The 6143-nt window shown below is 35.1% G+C and overlaps 1 pseudogene; it reads right to left on the bottom strand.

Annotated features, from left to right (window-relative positions):
• Positions 1–808: 808 nt before the first annotated feature.
• The window catches only part of LOC105293966, a 28714-nt pseudogene continuing 23379 nt past the window's right edge, over positions 809–6143 (bottom strand).

Here is a 6143-nt window from a genome sequence, read left to right as displayed (position 1 = left end):
TGAATGACAGAAAGCACTTGCAGTCTAAGAGTATTGAATGCTTTCTAATTGTTTGTAATCCAAGTCTTTTTTTCTGTGAGCACTCATCCTTGGGCTTGGGGGAAAAATTGCAATACAAGACCTTCTTTGTGGTCATTGCACAGAATTTAACCTGTATTAAGTAGCTAGCAATTGATTGATGTTTTTTTGTTGGCACACTCTTTAATAATTTCCTGTCAGGAATCAGAGCAAAGGTCATGTTGAATAATCACTCAATTAAGCCTTTAGATGATGGTGATCTGTAAACAGATTTATTAGTCCATATGTGTAATTAATTCTCACATTACCTTGCAGGTTGCTTTAACATTGTAGTAACATGATTCCTGTTAACTTGCTACCTACATTACATTACAAGTCCCAGTCTTTTGGTAAGCCCAGCTCCCAACATTTTGTTGTGGAAATTTTCAAACATATAGGTAAATAGAGAGATTTTACAGTGAGTTTTCATATAAAGGTCTCCTAGATTCTGCTATTAACATTTTAGCATATTTGGTTTAACACCTAACTATCTATCTATCCATCTGTAATTAAGTCTCTCTCTCTCCTTTTTTTTTTTTTTTTGGCTGAGTATAGTGTACATTATTGATGGTACATGATAAAGTAAGGCTCCCTAACCCCTCCCCTTCTTCAGGAATCTGGGATGGAAACTGTATCAAGGACAGGAGTTTTTCAGTGTGTTGGGGGATTGAGTTGGGGCAAAGACTCCCCAGCAGCTGAGAATCTCTCTCTTCCTCTCATGCTTTTGCTGGAGCTGTTGGTCCAGGAGGCTTTACTCCTTGTGGACCCTAAGAGCCATCGCCCTGTTGCTGTAGCCAAATTCATTGTCATACAAGAAATGAGTTTGACAAAGTAGTGGCTGAGAGCAATGCCAACCCCAAGCTTTGAAGGTGGAAGAGTATGTGTCATTGTTGAAGTCACAGGCTATAACTTGGTCTTCAGTGGAGCCCAGGATGCCCTTTAGGGGATTCTCTGATGCCTGTTTCGCCACCTTCTTGATGTCATCATATTTGGCAACTTTCTCCAGGTGGCAGGTCAGATCCATGACCAACGCATTGGGGGTGGAGACCTGGAAGGCTATGCCAGTGTTTCCCATTCAGCTCAGAGATGACCTTACCCACAGCTTGGCCACACCGGTAGTAGCAGGGATCATGATCTGGGCAGTCCTTTGGTCATCACACCACAGCTTCCCAGAGGGGCCATCTGTGATCTTCCGGGTGGTGGTGATAGCATGGGCCATGGTCATGAGTCTCTTCATGATGCCAAAGATGTCTTGAATTACCTTAGCCAGTCTTTTTTAATTATATATTTACCCATCCCTAGTAAAGTCTTTTTTTTCTCCCTTAAAGTGTAGTTTTGATTTCAACATAACAAATTTTGCAGGGGGACACAAACATTCATTCTGTATAAAGTATTATTTTGTTCAAAATGCTTTACATTTTTTTGTTGTGACCTTTTCTTGATCCATGGGTTATTTAGAATTATACTGTTTAATCTTCAAGCACTTGAGAGATATTCCGGTTACTATTCTGTTAATTATTTCTAGCTTAATTCTACTAGAATGAGATAAATCTATATAATTTTAATCTTTTGAAATTATGGAGGCTTTTTTTTTGGTCCAGCATATAATCCATTTTGTTAAATATTTCATGTGTACTATAAAAGTTTGTGTATTTTGCAGATGTTGGGCATAGTGTTCTTTTTATATTAATTAGCTTAAGTTTTCTAGTGTTGTTAAAATATGTTGTTTAATTTAAATGTTGTTTACATCTAAACTGGTTTATTTATCTGCTTGTTTTATCTGTTTCTGAGTTATGTTAACTTTTCTATTATATGTGTAGATCTGTCCATTCCTCTTTTTTATTCTGTCAATTTTTCCTTTATGTATTTAGAGGCTATGGTTTTAAAGTAAATGCGAACTTTGGATTATTATATCTTCCTGTTGATTTGGTCATTTTACCAATTTATGAAATGTCCCTTTTATCTCTAGAAATAGTTCTTGCTTCAAAATCTGCTTTATCTGATTTAGCAGAGCTACTTTAGATTTATTTTGGTTAGTATACGCATAGAGCAACTTTTTTCATCATTTTTTCAATCTATATCTGTATAATTAAAATGCATCTTTTTTTGAGCAACACAAAAGTTTTTTTAAAATTTAGACTAAAATCTTTGTACTTTAATTGGAGTGTTTAACCCATTCACAATTAATATGATGACATATATGAGTATGGGTATGAGGTTCATAAAGCTTCTTGAATTTATTGTTTGATGCCTTTAATCAGTTTAAATTCTCAGCCATTATGTCTTTAAATATTGTTTTTACTAATTCTCTATCTCCTCTCCTTCTGTAATTCTGATTTTACATGTGTATATATTAGGTTTGCACATGTTTCATATGTCTCTTACGTTCTTTTCTATCCTGGATTGCCTGTTTTTCCTTGCTGTACTTCCATTTGAATATTTTTACTTATCTATCTTCTAGATCATGATTACTCTTTTTTGCTATTGCTATTTGCTTAATTTCAGTTTTTTTTTTTAGTTTTATAATTTCCATTTAATTTTTCTATAGATTCCGTTATTTTGCTGAAATTCTCTATCTTTTAATTAATTTCTTGAACATGTTAGTCATGCTTATTTTAAAGTCCTTCTCTGATAACTCCAATATCTGGTCACATTTAGGTCTTTTCCTGTTGTTTATTTTTTTTCTCTTGGTTTTGGGTCCTTTGTCACTGTCCTCTAGAATGACTACTAAATATTGATTAAATTTCAGACACCAGGGATGAAAAGTTATAGAGGATCTAAATGTCATTATCTTCCTTCAGAAAAGATTTAATTTTTTTTCTAGCATGCAGGTAGAGTACGAGGCAAGCACCTTTTCTAATCAGAAACTGAGATGATTAAAGCTGAATTTCAAGCTTTAATTTCAAGCTTCAATTGGGAAAGCTGGTCTATTTCTGGTTTTATTTAACTCTAGGGTAGTAGTTGTCAACTGAAGATGACTTTGGACCCCAGGGGACATTTGCCAATATCTGGAGACATTGTTGATTATCACGAGTTGGAGATGAGTGCTACTGACATCAATGGGTAGACATGCTACACATATTCTACAATTCAAAAGATAGCCCCCTGCCCCCAATACACACAAATTACCTAGCCCAACAAGTCAATAGTGCCAAGGTTAAGAAACTCTGCCCTAGTTCATAGTCCTTTAAGATTCCCAGCTGAAAACTAAAGCATTTACCAAGGCTCCTCCTTTTGTCAGGCGGTGAACTCCATACAGCTTTTCTCTCCCCAGCACTGTAAGACTGCCAATCCTTTGTTTACCTTTATAGTCTCTCAGTAGCTGCTTTCCGCTTGGTGTTTTAGTTTCTTGTCCTGCTAATGCTTGGAGTGAAAAAAGCAGTGTCGAATGTTGTTATCACCTATCCAGGATCTTGGGCCCTCAAAGTCTGGCTGCTTTGGTTGATTTCTGATGGCTTAAAAAAGCTGTTGTTTGTTTGCTAGTTTATTTATTCTGGTTGCTGTTGTTGTTTTGTATTTTATCCAGCTTTTATATTTATTCTTTTTGGCATGGTTATTATAATCCAAACTACTCTGTCATAGCCAGGATTGTAAGTCTGCTATGCTTACACATAATTGAGTCAGTTTAATTCCACTTTAGAAGTCTTTCAGGTAATAAAATCTCTAATGATTATTATGATCACTAGTTATTTAAATAAAAAAAGTTTCAGTTTTATTCGCTGCCCAGATATATGATATGTGAAAATATTTAAATAAGAATATACTTTTCAAATATTTGCTTACTGTAGATAATTTTGAAAAATAAAAAGGAGAAAGAAGAAAATTAAAGATAAAAATGTTTTCCACCATTCAAAACAGCCATTAACAAAGTTTGGAGTAGTTTCTTTGAGTGTTTTCTGTGCATTCCTAATTATGTTTTTTTTTTTTTCAAGACTAACTCATATTCTACTATTAATCTATTTTGCATTTTGAACAATTTTTTCATAATTTTATTGAGGTATGATTTATGCGCCATAATATTCACATGCTTTAAATGTACAATTCAATGAGTCTTAGTAAATTTGCAGTAGTGAAACCATTCCTACAATCCAATTTTAGAACATTTCACCTCGTTAGAAAGAAAGCCCATTCACAGTAACTCCTTGTCCCAGGCAACCCCTAATCTACTTTCTGTCCCTCTGGATTTGCCTGTTCTGGACATTTCATATAAGTGGAATCAATATTTGGCTTTTTCTGTCTGTCTTTCACTTAGCATAATATTTTCAAGATTCATCCATGTTGTAGCACATGTAAGTACTTTATTCCTTTTTATGGCTGAATAATATTCCACTATATGAATATTCCACATTTTGTTTACCTATGCACCAGTTGCTGGTTATTGGGGTTGTTTCTGCTCTACCTAAAAATATTTTAATTAAAATAATTTAATGAAATGGGAAAATATTATGATTTGAGTGGTATATCTGTGCTTTTACAATATTCTCGAGCATATATTAACCAAAAGTTATAATTAAGAATTAAACAATGTAACAAAGAAAAACAATTTAACAGAAGAGCTAAGCTTCTTTTAATGATGCTCTCCTTGATATGGAATAACTTCCGTGCCCAGATTTTTCTTTATGCAAATTGGAATGAGCAACATTCTCAAATACTGCTATGAAAACTGAAAAATAACTGTACAGAAGTGCCTTTAGAATAATATTTTGAACAAAGAAGCAGTGTGTGATGGGTAAATGGGGAAATAATAGAGGTTGATATGGTCCTACTGCTGATGATAGAAATCTCTAGAGCACAGTCTTCACAATGGCACTAAGATTGAGAAGAACAATATTTACTCCCTTAATTTCCTTGCTCTTTGAGGGAGTGCCTTTGCTTGTTATATCTCAGCATTTCCTCAAAGAGCATCCCACCTAGTTCAACTAATTAGGGAAAAGGGGCTCATGAGGCCCATTAATTCTGTTCTTTTTCAAAGCGATAGGTTATCTTAATTTGGACTGCTATAACAAATAGCACAGGCTAGGTGACTTAAATAAAAAATATCTGTTTTTCACAACTCTGGAGGCTAGAAAGTCCAAGATCAAGGTGCAAGCAGATTCAGTGTCTGGTGAGAATCCTCTTCTTGGTTTGTCAAAAACTGCGTTCTTGTTATATCCTCACATAGTACAGAGAGATAACTCTCATATCTGTTTCTCTTTTTTAGAAGGGCATTCATTCCATGATGAAATCCCCACCCTCATGACCTAATCTGACATTAATTATCTCCCAAAAGTCTCGCCTTCAAATATTATGAGATAAGGCCTTCAACATATGAATTTGGGGGGGCGGTGTGGAAATAAACATTCAGTCTGTAGCACAGTCTATTATCTTAACTTCAGGCAAGTCTTGCTAATTTGGGGCATTGTGAGAAACTATCAATAATTTGATCTTGTAACTGGCTGTGCATTTACACGTTCACACACACACACACACACACACACACGTACACACACACAACTTCCTCAGCCAAAATCTCACCACAGGAGAGTCTGTATTTTTATTAACTGTCCCAGATGATTGGTAGTTAATCTATTGATTAATTCAAAACCACAAATTTAGAAAAAAAAATCACATCTGCTTGAAAAATAATTCAATACGTATTCTCTGAACAAGGTACACAGTCCCCTCATTATCCAAAGTTTCACTTTCTGTAGTTTTACTTACCCATGGTCCACCACGGTCCAAAAATATTAAATAGAAATATCTAGAAATAAACAATTCATAGCTTTAAATCTCATGCTGCTCTGAGCTGTGTAAGGAGATGTCACGAGATCCCGCCTGGACGTGAATCGCCCTTTTGTCCCAAGTCTCTACACTGTAGAGGCTTCTTAACCTATCCCTTAGTCACTTAGTAGCCACTTCGGTTGTCAGATCTATCGTTGCTTGTTTTCAAATAACCTTTATTTTACTTAATAATAACCCCCAAAGTGCAAGAGTAGTGATTCTGGCAATTTGGGTATGCCAAAGAGAAGCCGTAAAATGCTCGTTGTGTATAGTCAGAAGGTCAATAGTAGCCTAATGCTACCTTCCAATGCCTACGTTATTCACCT

This window comes from Pteropus vampyrus, unplaced genomic scaffold (genome assembly GCF_000151845.1).
Source record: "Pteropus vampyrus isolate Shadow unplaced genomic scaffold, Pvam_2.0 Scaffold80, whole genome shotgun sequence".
NCBI classification, from domain to species: Eukaryota; Metazoa; Chordata; class Mammalia; order Chiroptera; family Pteropodidae; genus Pteropus; species Pteropus vampyrus.
Note: the sequence above shows the minus strand (reverse complement) of the source record. Positions and strands in the feature narration are given on the sequence as shown.